The sequence below is a fragment of the Anabrus simplex genome, chromosome 1 (genome assembly GCF_040414725.1).
Source record: "Anabrus simplex isolate iqAnaSimp1 chromosome 1, ASM4041472v1, whole genome shotgun sequence".
Lineage (NCBI taxonomy): Eukaryota > Metazoa > Arthropoda > Insecta > Orthoptera > Tettigoniidae > Anabrus > Anabrus simplex.
Window position 1 is genome coordinate 862,769,832 of NC_090265.1, and position 17,771 is coordinate 862,787,602.

Consider the following 17,771-nt stretch of genomic DNA (forward strand, 5'->3'; position numbering starts at 1 on the left):
TAACCGCCTGTTGTTACTTATTGAGGGATTCTGCACTTTTGCATGTCTCTTAGGACGTGCCAAAATAGCTTCCATTGGTCTCAGTTTCATTTAAAGCTCTGACAGTACGGAAGCCATTGAGGTGTGGGTGGTGCTAAGTAAGGATAATTCGGAGCACGACTGGTGCGTCTGGATGTTATGAGAGGTGCTAGTCATAGGGCCGGTTGTACTGCAATAGTATGGGTGGTGCTGATTAGCAATAATTCAGAGCATGACTGGTGCGTCTGGATGTTATGAGAGGTGCTAGTCATAGGGCCGGTCGTACTGCAATAGTATGGGTGGTGCTGATTAGCAATAATTCAGAGCATGACTGGTGCGTCTGGATGTTATGAGAGGTGCTAGTCATAGGGCCGGTCGTACTGCAATAGTATGGGTGGTGCTGATTAGCAATAATTCAGAGCATGACTGGAGCGACTGGATGTTATGAGAGGTGCTAGTCATAGGGCCGGTTGTACTGCAATAGTATGGGTGGTGCTGATTAGCAATAATTCAGAGCATGACTGGTGCGTCTGGATGTTATGAGAGGTGCTAGTCATAGGGCCGGTTGTACTGCAATAGTATGGGTGGTGCTGATTAGCAATAATTCAGAGCATGACTGGAGCGACTGGATGTTATGAGAGGTGCTAATCATAGGGCCGGTTGTACTGCAATAGTATGGGTGGTGCTGATTAGCAATAATTCAGAGCATGACTGGAGCGACTGGATGTTATGAGAGGTGCTAGTCATAGGGCCGGTTGTACTGCAATAGTATTTTTTGATCCAGTGAGGAATGCAATGGTGAACTAGCTCACCTGCCTTGTACGCCTCAGAATGGTGCCACCGTCGGTTTTCACGGTTTCCCTACAACCACACAACCATTGGTGATGCTTATTTCGAGTATCCAACCAGTCCCCGAGATGAAGAATTCACGCACAAGACATAAATTTCGATATCTGCTGTTCCCAATTGAACTGAAGGCAATAACCGATGTAAAACACCCGGAATTTACGAATTGTGACTGTGAACAGCAACTGACAGTATGTCTCTCTGCAAAGTCTGCTAAAATTGGTGCAGCTTCGATGGGATTTCGTACTCGTTCCTTCTTACGATCTCCACACAATTACCTTAAAATGTCAGTTCCCTGTAAACATGAAACAATACCTGGAACACTTCATGGCCTCGAAATATGCCTAGTTCTCTTTTTTATTTGTTGCTGTTGGTTTAACAACGCACTAATACACTGAAGGTTTCCGGCGACGCAAGAATTGGTGAAAGTAGCGCCCATGGCCTTCATATTAAGGAACAGCCCCAGCATTTTCCTGGTGCGAAAATTGGAAACAACGGTAAACCGTCTTGAGGTTTGCCGACGACGTAATTCGAAACCACCATCTCCCGAATGCAAGCTCACACAGCAACACGACCCTAACCGTTCGGCCAACTCGCTCGGTATATGCTTAGTTCTGGGTTAATGAAATTAGTTACCTCTGAGATTGAAAAAGGTTATGGAACAAAGTGATATACTGTATATGTGGATGAATCAGTCTACATTTATAGGCTTTCCAATACTGACTTTCAATTTCACTTTCCACCTGCGAAGTGTAATGGTTATGGTTGTTAGAGGCCGTCAATGGAGGCCTGAGTTCGATTTCTGGGTCTGTCTCATACTTAATATTGACAAAAGATCTGGCATGTGATTGAGAAGTTCGCTTCTTTGTTGAGGGTGTAGTTGCAAAGTACTGCACCACCTCGGGAATTATAAGGACACAGTTTAATTTACATTTTACCTAAACAACAATATTAACTCAATACCTGAGCCAAATACTGGGTCAACTGACCCAAAAGGTGAAGCAAAATCCCTTTCCAGCATTTTTTCCCGAGATAACCTCAAGAAATCTGTCGAATACCATTCTCATGTGCCAAAGGCAAGAATAAAATTGCGGACAACTGAATGGATTTTGATTGCTTAGTCTAGTCACTCGTTAATGCGAGCTATGCGACTCGGTACTCTCAGAGAAAGAAAAGTTCAGGTTTTCAGTGAGAACATACAGTGAAACTAGAGAGAGACGTGTGTGACATGCAGGATCGTACATCACAGGGCGGCACACGTAAGAACGGAACAACTGCGAAATTTGTCACATATCAAACCTCCGCCAGGAAAAACTAGTTATCCCTGAATTTTATTCTGAACACACGACCGATACGATGAGTGGAGATATTATCTGTTATTATCGGCTGCGTAAGAAACAGAATAGAATCCAGCTAAGGAATACTACAAGCCACCGCATTCTGCTTCTGCGTTCAAACAGTGTGAAAATATCGCAAGAAATCGCCGGTATTCCTTTCTGTAATCAAACATTCCGCGTGTGTCAATACAGTACAATCATTTCAGCTTCACGTACTTACCGATGCCTCGCACGGAAGAGGATATGGAGTTCGACTCGGCAACCCCTATTATGAGCATCCCTTGATATCTCGTTAATTAACAACACTTTTAACCGGCAGATAACTGAGGAATAATTTAATTCTAATCTGAATTAAGACGACCTTTTTTTTTTATCAACCTATCTCCAACATCGCTCTTTTCTGCTAAATGATAGAGGAAAACAGAACGTGGAAATTAACATGTAGGCAGCCTAATGGGCGTCATATCAAAATGCCTCTATTGGATGGCTAAAAACTTCACTCCCATGTCGTGACGATTAACACGGTTAGGGTAGGGCTGAGTAGCTCAGTCGGTAGAGCTCTGGACTTCTGAGCACAAGTTGGCGGTTTAGATCTCAGCTTAGGTAGTATTTTAAGGCGCTCAAATACGTCGTCCTTCTGTCGGTAGATTTACTGGCATGTAAAACAACTCCTGCGGGAGAAAATTCCGGAACCTTGGTGTCTCCGAAAACAATAAAGTTTGTTTTAATAATAATAATTTTACGCCACTCTTAAGTTAATACTTTCACGGTTTTTAGAGACGACATGGTGTCGAAAATTTTGTTCTGCATGAGTTCTTTTGGGTGTCTATAAAACTATCAAGATAGAGTTTACATATTTGAGCACCTTCAAATACCACCGAATTGAATTAGGTTCGGACCAGCTACACTGAACTCAGAAAACCAGCAATTTACCATCTGAGCTACTACGCACGACGTTTAGAATGAGGCCATCATTCCGCTAGAACGACGTCAGTCTACTCATGATTGCTCCATGTATTGTAGACCTTCGTTGCCTTGTCGGCGCGTTCTATAAGCCTATGGTGGAAACGTAACTACGGAATTTAAAACCAACTCGACTTGTACTTTACTGACGTCTACGGTTAACGCTATTGGCTTTCGGCCTCGGAGGCCCGGCTTCCATTCTCGGTACTATCAGTGATTTAAGATTGGCAGGGGTTGTATTTGGTTAAAAACATACGAGGGCCGAGTCATAAGTCATGGCAACTATTTTTTTTCTCGCGAACAGGAGACAACACGGAACATCTAAGATACGCATTTGGAAATGTACGACATGTACTTATGAACAGTGCCTGAAGACAAATTCTGACTTCAGGAGATTCTCGTAGGAAAGTGACCTAACACAGGCCATCGGTAAACATTGTTTTATTATGGTATAGACAGCAAATACACAAGACTATGTACAAAGGACAGATCTCCGCTGGTTACAGACCTTCGAAATAATCACCCAGCGGTGGGGCAGGCGCTGAATACCGTTCGCTGCATGTGTATCGCTAACGTGTGACACCTCTCTCCGAAGTGCTGTTACAATGTCCTCTTTGTCAGCAAACCGTTGTCCACGTAATGGCTTCTTCACTTTGGGGATAGGATCATAGTCACATGGGCTCAGATCAGGCGAATAAGGCGGGTGTGGAAGAACCTCCCAACCCCACCGTTGTAAGCGACACTGAACGATGGCTGCTGTGTGAGCTGTCGCGTTATCGTGTAGGATTATTGCTGTATGTTCTTGCAATTCCGCTAGAGTCCAGCGCCTGTCCTCATGTAAACACTGATCGATCACCATTATCCGTACATCTTTGTCCATGGACACTGGACGGTCTGGGCGAGGCAAATCGGCAGTTGATACTCTACCCCGTTTGAACGTCTCCACCCACCTCACCACTGTTCTATAGGGCATGGCATGCACATCTAATGCTTTACGCAGCTCTGCATGGCATTGGCGTGCATTTCTGCCGCGGAGAACTGCTATTTTAATATACGATAGTTGCTCCTGCTTGTCGACTTCCATATTGTGACGCTCTCACTCACACACTGAACTTGGGAGCATGCTTAGACCTACACTGTTGTTTACATACACCATTTATTGGCATCGTACACAAGTACATATCGTACGTTTCCAAATGCATATCTTAGATTTTCCGTGTTGTCTTCTGTTCGCGAGAAAATATATATATATATTTGCCATGACTTATGACTCGACCTACGTAGCCTACATGCGGACCACCTCCGTTAGGGGTGTGTCTGAAAAGAGGAATACGAGGACTAATTTCCTGGTTACTTTTGGATAGCAAGGAAACTAAATGAAAATAAATTACATTACAACAAGCAACTATAAGAAATTACAAGAAATTGTATCAAAACAAGAAACGACAAGAAGTAATATCAAAAGGTATTACAAGAAATGATATCAAAACAAGACATCATAAGAAATTATACAAAAACAGTAAATCACATGATAACGAAATAAAATTAAACCATTTCCAAACAAACAAATACATGACAATTAACGATGACTTACGGATAGTGTAACATAATTACAATACAATTCATAGAAATAGTTGGAGTTTTAGTAGTACCGGTACTTTACTAACATCAGTTAGTGTAGTATCTGTCTCGATGGATCAGAAGTACTGTACCTAAATCGTGCAAAGTTCGTGGATGCTATCAAGGCGAAGTTATTGCTTTTTAAAAGACGAGCAAAACCCATGACACTCCATGTTATACCAGTAATACTGTTGATAGATTTTTTTTTTTTTTTTTTTTTTTGCTATTTGCTTTACGTCGCACCGACACAGATATGTCTTATGGCGACGATGGGATAGGGAAGGCCTAGGAATTGGAAGGAAGCGGCCGTGGCCTTAATTAAGGTACAGCCCCGGCATTTGCCTGGTGTGAAAATGGGAAACCACGGAAAACCATCCTCAGGGCTGCCGACAGTGGGGCTCGAACCCACTATCTCCCGATTACTGGATACTGGCCGCACTTAAGCGACTGCAGCTATCGAGCTCGGTGTTGATAGAATAAAGGGCCATGGCGAAGCACCCTGTGTTCACGCGCCAAAATTAACTCAGCGTTAAAAAACGTCGAGTAGAATCCTCATCCTCTGCAGGATGGTAGCGCTATCAGAACGCAGAATTTGGAACCTAGCCTGCATACATGGCATCACTTCCTAAAGCCGGCAGCTGAGATCGTAAATCATCATTAGCAGTCTTAGAGCATTTTTCCAAAATAGTAAGAAAACACTCACCATTTCATACGAAATTTATAGAATTACGATCAGATTATTTTTAATTATTATGTTACACTAGCTTTAAGTCATTTCTGTCATGTATTTTTATTCATATTTATTTTTATTCTTCTTTTGTTATAATTAATTTCTTGTTTTGATGTGGTTTCTTGTAATGATTTTTTCGTACAATTATTTTATTGTACATTTAATTATTTTATACTTCCTTGCTACACTACTGTAAGTAGGCAATGCCACCGGAATATCTCCCAATTACAATGTATTTGTTATTATTATTATTATTATTATTATTAATGAAACTGGATATTATAGCTTCCAAGCAATCCTCGTTCGATAATTACTCGTATGATCACTGTTGGTTTAAAGGCCTTGACCCTGAAAACTGGTTCGTTTCGGATTTATTGTGGTAGGCTACTTACCCTACTAGTCCGCATGTGTGGTGTAGTGGTTAGTGTGATTAACTGCCACACCTGGAGGTCCAGATTCGATTCCCGACTCTTCCGTGAAATTTGAAAGGTGGTACAAGGGCTGGAACGGGCTCCACTCAGCGCCTCGGGAGGTCAACTGATTAGAGAAGGATTCGATTACCACCTCAGCCATCCTGGAAGTGGCTATCCGTGATTTCCCACTTCTCCTCCAGGCAAATACCGGAATGGTACCTATTCAGCATAGCAGGTGAGGTCACCTGGACGAGATACTGATCCCCCTTCCCAGTTGTATCCCCCAACCTTAAGTCTCATGCTCAAGGACACTGCTCTTGTGGCGGTAGAGGTGGGATCCCTCACTCTGAGTCCGAGGGGAAAATCAACCCTGGAGGGTAAACGGATTAAAAAAGAAAGAAAAGAAAGAAAGAAGGAAAGAAAGACTTACCCTACTCGACGTATAGTGTTGGTGGTGGTGATTATTGTTTTAAGGGGAAGTAGAACTAGACAACCATCCTTAGAGAGTGCTCGTCGACAGCAAATTTACTTGGAATCAGCACCAATGAGCTTACCTGAAAAGACAGAAAATACAATGATAAAATTAATATTATTAATAATAATAATAATAATAATAATAATAATAATAATAATAATAATAATAATAATAATAATTTACACAAGAAAGGAAATAAGGCTGATGTTAACAACTGTAGAGCGATCTCTTTGGTGGCTGTTACATACAAGATCTTAAGAAAAGCTCTTCAAAATTGTTTAGAATAGCAAGTGGACCGTCAGTGTAGAAATCTAAGAAACGTTTGAATTAAAACTGGAGTACAGCAAGGCGATGGCCTCTTTCCAATTCCATTTGGAAGTAATAAGAGAATGGAACCTTAGACTTCAAGAAAAAGGAAACCGATAAATCAGATTGGGATGTAAACAGTTAAACATCAAACCTAATTGTCTAACTTTTGCAGACGACTTACCAATATTTTCAGAAAATATTGAGACAACAACTGAACAAATAAACATTTTGATAGAGACAGCGGTAAAAACAGGGTTACAAATTTCTTTACAGAAAACAGAGTTCGTGACGAACCTTAGGTAGTATTGCTCCAAAATCAATCAACACAACATACGGCAAAATTCAAGTTCCTAGGGAAAATGATACAGTCAAACGGCCTAGATAGAGAGACAAGAAAAAAACAGAGCTCAGAATATGGAACTGGTTTATCAGCTAACGAAATAGAATTACAACAAAAATAACTCTGTAAAAACAAAAATCCAACACAACAAGACTGCTATAAAGCCGGAACGCCCTTATACAGAGGAATATTGAATCTTTAAAAAAAATGGAAGGGAGGTACCAAGGAAGATACTTGGACTAAGGCAAGTTTCATTATTATTACACACATGTTCATAAAAATAGAACACCTTGAAAGATTAGAGATAGGAAGTTCATTTTCACAGGACATGTTCATTAGTATGTTCTACAGAACCGATTAGCATTTCAGTCACTTAGGTTCAGCATGATTGTGTTCTACTACCTAGTAGGCACTGGATCCTCCATGGGACCTGATAACTTGTTCCATGCGAGATGGCTTCGACACGTATAAGGCATGAATGGCATCCTGGAGTATAGCCATCCATGCTGCATTCACCTGGTTCAACAGATCATCTTTGGTGGTTGGCACGGGGTCACAGCGCCGCACCCGTCGTTTCACCACATCTCGCACATTTTAGATGGGCGTTAAGTCCGGTGATCGGGCGGGCCAGAGCAACAGTCTGACATCTTGTGACAACAAGAAGGCACGTGTTCGTACAGCAACATGTGGTCGCGCATTGTCATGCTGAAATATGGCGTCTGGTGTGTAGTGCAGAAAGGGTATGGCTATGGGTCGCAGGATGTCATTCACGTAGGTCAAACTGGTCACAGTGCCTTGGACACGCATCAGTTGTGATTTTTGGTTGTACCCAATAGCATCCCACACCATAAGACCTTGAGTTGGCGCTGTAAGTCTTGTGCGAATATGACGCCTCTCCGCTGTCTGCGGCGAACCAAAATGCGGCCATCATTTTCAAACAAACATAACCTTGCTGACATTCCAGTCCCCAGTGACGTCATTCCATGCACTATTGCTCTCTAGCATGTTTATGCACATTATTCAAAGATAGGCGGAGAAGTGGACGACGCACCGGTAACCCAGACCGTAATAAACGGCGACGGACTGTCACTACTGATAGAGTACGACGTGTTACAGTGTTCCACTGTTGCGCCAGAGACGAGGATGACGCAGATTTGTACTGCAATGCGATTCGGATGAGGTGTCTATCTTCTCGCGGGTGCGACCAGATCCATCTCGTCGTGTTCTACGGCCTTCTGTGAATCATTCTGTACACACCCGTTGCACTGCCGACACACTTCGCCCCACACGAGCAGCAATTTCCCGGATGGATGCATCACGTTCTCTCATGCCCATAATGGGCAGTCTTTCAAACTCACTCATTTGACGGTACGATTCTCGTACACGTCTGCGAACCATGTTAAACGTTTGCTCAAGTCACACTGATCCATTATCTTCGGTTTATAGCGACAACGAGATCCGGAGGCACATTTTACCAGTCGGTGGTTGTACGCCGAGATATCGATGTGGACCTTGAACCCGCGCCCGTCGTTTCACCATATCCTACACATTTTCGATTGGCGTCAAGTCCGGTGATCGGGCGGGCCAGGGTAACAGTCTGACATCCTGTGAAAACAAGAAGGCACGTATTCGTACAGCAACATGTGGTCGTGCATTGTCCTGTTGAAATATGGCGTCTGGTGTGTCGTGCAGAAATGGTATGGCTACGGGTCGCAGGATGTCAAATGTTAATGATTTCTTCAGAACATACTAATACACATCTCCTGTGAATATGAACTTCAAATCTCTAGTCTTTCAATGTGTTCTGGTTTTTATGAACATGAGTATTCAATTTGCTTTACGTCGCACCAACATAGATAGGTCTTATGGCGACGACGGTAAAGGGAAGGGCTGGGAGTGGGAAGGAAGCGGCTATTAAGGTACAGCCCCAGCATTTGCCTTGTGTGAATGTTGGAAACCACGGAAAACCATCTTTATGGCTGCTGACAGTGGGGTTCGAACCTACCATCTCCTGAAAACAAGGTGATAGCCACGTCACCTAAACCATGCGGCCACTTGCTCGGTCTAAGAAAAGTTGAGAGTACGTCGATTTCAAGGAGTAATAAAGAGATGTATAGACAAACTGAACAAACATATCAGATACGCAAAGGAAAATAAGAAGTTACCATAAGTTACTTCTACCAAGCGAGACAACACAGAGCCATCTTATAACAGAATATGCGTGCACCTCATTAGTCCAATGTGCAACTATTCTAAAGCAGTGCGAGTATTTTTATTTGACTTGATTGAATTTCGCACAATGTGCATAAGTAGAGGACATAATATTAAGCTTTCACGAAATTTTACCACGGATTCTGCATACGCATAGTTCGTCCGGTTGATGGCAGATGTCACTCGTGCAGACACAGTGGTGAAAACCATGAACTGCAAAAAGCGTCATGATGTGTCTCAACGTATAATTGGCTTTTATCCATTCTCTATTGACCATTGCATTGTAGCGTAAAGTTCAGAAAATAATTATTTCCTCTCTTTTCCCTTGCGTTTCTCGGAGTAGACTCTGGCATGTTACCGTTGATGGCAAGAATAGGTCATATCTGAAATCCTCAATATGGAAGGATTCTCTGGCGAGTAAATATGCCAGGCGTGAAATGTATAAGGCCTTTTTCAGGAAATTTTATGTACGATTAACGCGACTCTCTTAACGGTCCTATATATTAGTGACAAGCTTGCCCGAAGGCCGCATTTAGCTATGAAAGCTTCTTGAGAAATGCAGACTGTGCGGAAATGACGTAAATAATTAACTAAGAATTTGTTTAGGAACAGCCGACGATATAATGCAATTATTAATTTATTAAAGGACACACTCAATTAAGCTCATAATACCGGGACACATAGGAGAATGTTCTCCACATAAGACTTGGTAACAACACACTGCATGCGAGCCATGGTTTGGTAATTACAATGACTGACACGGATGAACATATTGTTAAGAGTCTAGTCAATGGAATATGTTTCTTGATATCTAACCCTTGAATGAATTAAATAATATCATATCATATAATTATGCATGCGACACACTTGCCCAGGCAATAAATACACTCTTGGTTCGCCCGGAAGGACGTGATTTCGACTCCTCATCAACTTTTTCTATTCAACTGATCACGATGTATTCACAACGACAGCTAACCTTCAACTGAGCGCGAGTCAACATACCGCCATCTTATAACAGAGTAGGCGTGTGACGTCACATATTTAGCAAATATTTTGCCTTACTCTGAAGCGCTATTTCATGGAAACTGGGTTTCAGACTTTTTGCAACAGGAATACTCCTCTTTTATCTGTCAGTAGAGACATTAAATATAATTTATATATATATATAATAAATATAAGTTACATACTCTCGGTGATATACGCGTTCAACCCAAACACTAAAAGCGTCTTAACATTTGTCTCACCGGGCTGAGTGGCTCCGACGTTTGAGGCGCTGGTCTTCTGACCCCAGCCTGGCAGGTTCGATCCTGGCTCAGTCCGGTGGTATTTGTAGGTGCTCAAATATGTCAGCCTCGTGTCGGTAGATTTACTGGCACGTAAAAGAACTCCTGCGAGTCAAAATTCCGGCACCTTGGCGTCTCCGAAAACCGTAAAGAGTAGTTAGTGGGACGTAAAGCCAATAACATTATTATTATTATTATTATTATTATTATTATTATTATTATTAAAATTTCATCTGAGGGGCAATAGCATCCAGACCTTTCATTTTGTTAGCTGGTATTGAATTTGATTTCCTTGGTCATTGCGCCAAAATCCAAACAGCAAAGGGTCAGAAGCAGTCGTGCTCATCCAACAACTAATTCAGCAAGGGAAGCTACGGATATGGAATGTGAAATTCCCAACTCAAAAGCCTATACCTCAGCTTCACGGGTGGCTAACCACTAACTTCCCACTTCAGAGCAGAAAGTTCTACAAAGACGATTATTGCTTTTATTACCGCATTGAGCCCAGATAAACTGCCCTATTCCCGGAGACCAAACCTGAGCGGATATGTTTACAATTCGCTACCTCACTGAATAGAAAGAAATTTTGTCAGATAACCTCTGTCGTCCACGGTCGTAGACTGAAACATTTCTAATTGAATGGGTGAAATTATAAAGGAAAATATCCCATGCACCATTACTTTCAGAAAATCTAAAAATCTCACTTTTTAAAAATAAAGGTTATATGTAAAACTTACAATTAGAAAGCTAATGTAAAGAATATTAATAATTAAGCTAACATTTTTGTTTTTGGTCGGTAGTTGCAAAGTGGATCTCGGCATTCAAGTGACCACGGCTGGTCCGTGGTGCAACAGCTCTGCACTCTGATCGGCCAACCGCGCAGAGGATGGGTGGCCACGGCTCTACTGTGGTTCTACGCCTCTGCATTCGGGAGACAGGGCAGGGCTGAACCTCACGGCTGGCCCCAACCGTCAACTGTCAGGTCCTAGTATAGGCCACGGCCACCAACCCCTCACCTTCTCCGTAACAAAACTCCCGGCACGAGAGACGGTGTTACCGTCTAAGAGCACCCTCCCCTTTCAGGGGAGGAATGAAAACGTTCTAGTAGTAGTAGTAGTAGTAGTAGTAGTAGTAGTAGTCGGTTTTTAAATATTCAGCTTGTATTCTGTATTAAAGGTAGAGAAATATGTAAGCAACTTCCCTTAACTCAACTAAAAGACGTTGTTAAAAATGACCAGGAATCGATATTGTACACAAGTAGGCCTACTTGACTTTTAAAAAATCATTGTTTTTCTTCTCCTCTGGTTAAATTACAATATTTCATTTAGTTTAAAGTCTTAAAAACATGTCTTTAGAGATTATATTACACAAATAAGTTTGAAACATTAATCACTATAATCGATCCTATTAGAAGCCATAATATGATATGCTGATAGAAGTCTTCGTAGTTACCTGGAACATAATGAATGATGTACCATATGCATCATCCTAAATCTACAACGGAAAGTCTTACAGAAGGTGGTAGGGACTTCTTATCCATTATAATTTACACAACAATGAGATATCAAATCTACGAGAATATTTGCACTCCAGAGCTGAAACATTGTGTCTTAATCAAGCTGTTTGCAGAGCTGATATAAACTATACATATCTCAATCTATCGTCGCCTGAAATGCTTGTATCTACCACACCTACAAAGGAAATAAATATGACCACGTGGAAGCAAAAACTTAATGGGGAATACCCCCAGGAACTGGATCAGCCTCATATCGACAAGCCTGCGTCGCACGCTTGGCTGACCCACTGTGGTCTTTTCCTAGAAAAAGAAGGATTTGTTTTGGCCATTCGAGATCATGTAATTGCTACATGGAACTACCGTAGATTCATCATGAATGGTCCAACAGTTGTCAGAGACAACTTCCGCCGCTGTTCCAGAAATACAGAGAGCATACAGCACATCATCTCTGGCTACCCACACTTGGCCAACACTGACTATAAGCACCGACATGATCAGGTAGCTAAATTAATTCACCAGAAACTTTATGTAAAATGTGGATTTCTTCCCTCATCAACTGCATACTGGAAATACACATCTGCATCCGTTCTCGAAAACTCTTCATACAGATTTCTGTGGGACTGAAAAGTCAACCGATGTCACGCTCAGCAACAATAGGCCAGACATTATTCTAATCGATAAATCAAAAAAATTCCGCATCCCTTATAGAAATTACTTGTCCAAACACCTCCAATCTGCAAACAATAATAGCAACAAAGATATCAAAATACACAGAATTGGCAATAGAAATACAACGCCTGTGGAAACTAGAATCAGTCATCACATTTCCAATAGTGTCTGGCTCCATGGCTAATTGGTTAGCATGCTGAACTTTCGTCCACGGAGTCCCAAGTTCGATTCATTGGTTAATTCCGATGGCTCGGGGGCTGGGTGTGCGTGTCGTATTCAGGATTAGAATTCATCATAGGTAGGGCCCCATCTTCATAGACACGCAGGAAATAATTTCGTGTGGCTATTTCTAGCCGGGTGCAGCCCTTGTAAGGCAGACCCTCCGATGAGGGTGGGCGGCATCTGCCATGTGTAGGCAACTGCGTGTCATTGTGGTGGAGGATAGTGTTATGTGTGGTGTGTGAGTTGCAAGGATGTTGGGGACAGCACAAACACCCAGCCCCCGAACCAATGGAATTAACCAATGAAGGTTAAAATCCCCGACCCGGTCGGGAATCGAACCCGGGACCCTCTGAATCGAAGGCCAGTACGCTGACCATTCAGCCAACGAGTCGGACGACACGCAGGTCATCAACTTGAAAGACCTGCGCTAGGCATCTCCGCAGGCCACATTTTAGTTCCGACAGTAATATCATGTACCGGTGTTATTCCGGAAAGCTTGTACAGCTCACTAGCCGCATTAAATCTGCATCATCGCACTTACGTTGAACTACAGAAAGCCATCCACCTAAGCACCTGCCACATTGTGAGAAAGTTTCTAGAAACGACTTTTCTTCTGAGTTACACCAAACAGTATGAAGATCCGAGCCGCAGTTCCGGTGATACTGAGGGACAGATTCCAAAAAAAGATAAAAAGGTTTTGAATATTTGTAGATATCTGTACAGTTTCATAATCAAGAGGGTCATTGCTTAGGCCGTGTCAGCCGATTACGTACCTTCATAAATTGTAATAATAATAATATCCCGTAACTGGTTTTAAATAATCAGGAGTAGAAATTATACTGCGGCCAGTATCTAGTATTCGGGAGAGAGTAGGTTCGAACTCCACTGTCGGCAGCCCTGAAGATGGTTTTCCGTGGTTTCCCATTTTCACACCAGGAAAATGCTGGAGCTGTACCTTAATTAAGGCCACGGCCGCTTCCTTCCCACTCCTAGCCCTTTCCTGTCCCACCGTCGCCATAAGACCTCTCTGTGTCGGTGCGACGTAAAGCAACTAGCAAAAAAAAAAAAAAAAAAAAAAAATACTGGAACAGGACAGTATAGACTAACAGAACGAGCCTTAGCCAACTTGATATTGATTTGATATGAAGGAGCCAAAAGTCACATATCAGATCAGCATTGTAATCCCATTTCCGACAACACCCAGAAAAAATCAAGAAAAAAGACCTAAGTACCTGTATATGGTAAATGAAATAACAATTATCTGGCATCATGATAGAGTTGTCGTTGCTGCAATATTGGTGAAATTCCCCATCAAATGTACGGCGTATTTCGCCGGTTAAATCTCAAGAACGTCTACGCTGAGCTGCAGAAGATCGTGAATTTAGTAATAATAATATGGACGCTTATACCATACGCTAGCATATGTACCCGTTCTTTGCATTGGAATTGGTTATGGATTGCACGATTCCTTCATGAATTTATGCAAAGTTACATGTCTGTATTCAAACGTTTAATAGGCTATGTTAAACCGATATTTTTCTACGAAAGCACGTGGCATTGACGTGAAGTACGATAAAGCTGAACAAAGTCGAGACCGAATGAGGACGATCAAAGAGTTTATTGAACGATACAGTTCCTGGTCCGAAGTTGTATGACATTCTCCCTGCTTTTCGGCAATATATTGTTGCTTATTTGAAACCTGGAGTGGCGCTCCGGCTGAAAACTCACGAAACCAATAGTAGATGATAACCTCTCTTATTATCTGTTCTGTCTGAAAGAGGAAAATGGCTCTTTACTTATTCCTGTTGACCCACATTTAGGTAACGTGACAGCCTGTAAAAGGTGCACATAAGCAAAAAGTTTTAGAAACTGATTTCCATTAAGGTTGGTCATGTATATCGTGTGGGAGGGTAAAATCACTGTTTCGATCTTCTTATAACCTCCCAGTCCATTCAGGGATTTAGAAATAATATTGGCCATAAAATCTACCCATGGGCAGGTGGATTCTATATATGAAGTTTGGTAGAAATATATCCAGTAGTTTTCCAGTTATAAGAACTCAGACAAACAGAGAAACCGACAGACAACAAGGCTAGAAAAAAATACGCAGGTGGTCATTATTACACCTGTAACTGATAACTGTACGCAAATTTCGCCAAAATATTAAATGTACAGCCACGGTCGTTACGATTTTATTTATATAGATTACAACCGATAGCGGTCTTAACTGACAATGAGGTGTCAGGATATTGCTCCAAGTGCAAGAAGCCATCGAGACGGACTTTTTTTGCATTTAAGCAAACTTAAAATATATGTCCTCAGTCAGGATCAAGCCCATAATCCAGGGGACAGGAGGTCAATACCACTCAGATTCAAATTATTATTACTATAGGATTGACGACCAATGTGTTTATGGCTTCTAAATCAAAATGAATAAAAAGTTATTTTTAATCAGCTCCAGTAAACTACGTTTGAAATTTTCTGCTCCTCTTTATGACATCCTCCGTTACTCTGTTTGTTAATAGTTCTTCCTGAGTATTATTTTTTCTACTTCTCATATGCTGTACGCGATTTCCTCTTTTACTAGATTTTTCCGCAAACTTTCCAGCTACTTCATAAACTACTCTTATATTCTATGTGGTTTAATCTTTTACTAGATATTTCCGTAATTATTCCAGCTACTTAATAAATAACCCTCTTTATGCTGCTTCGTGTAGAGCACAGTCTGTGGAAGCCGCCTCCCTTGCCCCTCATTAGCCTAATGTGCAACTATTATAAAGCAGTGCGAGTATTTTTATGTACAATTAACAGGACTCTCTTAACGATCCTATATATTAGCGACAAGCTCGCCCGAAGGCCGCATTCACTTATAAAAGCTTCTTGAGAAATACAGACTATGCGGAAATAAGTAATTAATTAAGAATTTGTTTACGAACAGCCGACGATATAATACAATATTATTAATTTTTTAAAGGACATAATAGATTAAGCTCATAATATCGGGACACATAGGAGGATATTCTCCATTTAAGACTTAGTAACAACACACTGTATGCGAGCCATGTATTGGGAATTACAATGGCTGACGCGGAAGAACATATTGTTAGAGTCTAGTCAATGGAATATGTTTCTTGATATCTAACGCTGGAATGCATTAAGTAATATAATATCGTGTAACTATAACTGCGAGGGACTGCCTAGCCGAGGCGATAAATACATGCTTGGTTCACCCGGAAGGACATGGGTTCGATTCCTCATCAAGATGACCAAGAATTTAGATAGCAGATTTCCACTGCTTGAGAGGCACAAGTCCCTGAAATCCACTCAGTCTACACCAAAACCGAAAACTGAGTATCAGGTTCATTCCTGGGGAGAAAGGCGGCGGAGCATAGAGCTGACTACTCTGTTATACTTACAGCCGAGGTTACGGATGGTGGAAGCCATTACCTTCCATTCCTCCGGAGGCTTTCATATACTACGGAGACAACTTTGGTTTCCAATCCCATACTGCATATATAGCCAGTTCATCTGTGCACACATCCCCTGTGTGTGTGGTGGTGGGGGGGGGTGGTGGTAGAATAACACCCACGGTATCCCCCGACTCTCATAAGACGCTTCTAAAAGGGGTCCCAGGGGCTCCGAACTTGGGAGCGTGGGTTGGCAACCACGGGGCCATTAGCTGCTGAGTCCTGGCATTGCTTCCACTTACTTGCGCCAGGCTCCTCACTGTCATCTATCATATCCAACGGCAATTTGTCAACACTTGTTCTTTTCTGACCCCGACGGCATTAGGTTGCGAGGCCTAGCGAGTCTTACATTTTCACACTCTTAGTGGTCCTTATCTTCCTTTGGCCGATACCTCCATTTTTCGAAGTGTAGGGCCCCTTCATTTTTCCCTCCGTGATTAGTGTTAATAGAGGATGCTTGTCTAGTTGTAATTCCTCTTAAAACAATAATCACCACCACCAGATAAAAAGTAACTTAAACCTCGTCATCGCTAATAATATCAATTTTAGGAAATTATCATGATCACTGGCAGTGTGGTATTTTTAAGCGCGCGTTCAAATTGCATCGTGATTCACTGAACTCGCCTAGAATACTAACAAACATATGTAAAACACAATTTTTCATTAGCATATTTAGTGGTGATTTACGTATTTTATTTGCTCTGGATTTTTTTAACTTTTAGGCGGCCGAGAACATTGCACTTTTCACATGTGCCAGAAAAATGTGGTGAAGTTTATTTTCTAGCACATACTGAAAGCGTTCAATACCAGGCTAATAGTCATGTCATGAAGTCCAACAAGTACTATATGCCGTTTCCGCGTCATTCTACGACATATTTGGTCGCAATAAGCATTTTTCGCCAGGTTCGTGAAACGAGCGGCACTGCGCTAGCTCGAAGTTCAAGGCTCTAATTACGCGCACAGAGGGAAAGAGAGCTCAGTACAGCGAAACCTTGACATGACGCTCTCTATTCCGCAAGCGAGATGGACATAGCACGCCACGCGCAAAGAACGCCTGGGTCGTGAGGCGGTGTTTGTTTTACAGAATTTTAACTTGAGAACTGGAGATTCTCAACGATTTCCCTGTATATTCATGTATGCTAACTCACTATTTTCACGCGTCAAGAATAATAAAATATTTGGTACAAGCTTTAGAAACTTACGGGTAAGGATTCGTTAGAATCAGCATAATTTACACTATTTAATGATGTCAGAAGATGTACTACTCAATGAACGTATTGGTAATGCCGCACATTAGACAATGTCCATAATGGGAACCAGATGTCGGGCGCTCATATCGTGCCGGAAAGAAG

At 41.9% G+C, this 17,771-nt stretch overlaps 1 protein-coding gene across 2 annotated transcripts in view; it reads right to left on the reverse strand.

The window, feature by feature from the left end:
* LOC136874251 (bcl-2-related ovarian killer protein) overlaps nucleotides 1-17,771 on the reverse strand; it is an 891,695-nt gene that overhangs the window by 406,180 nt on the left and 467,744 nt on the right. The window lies entirely within an intron of this gene.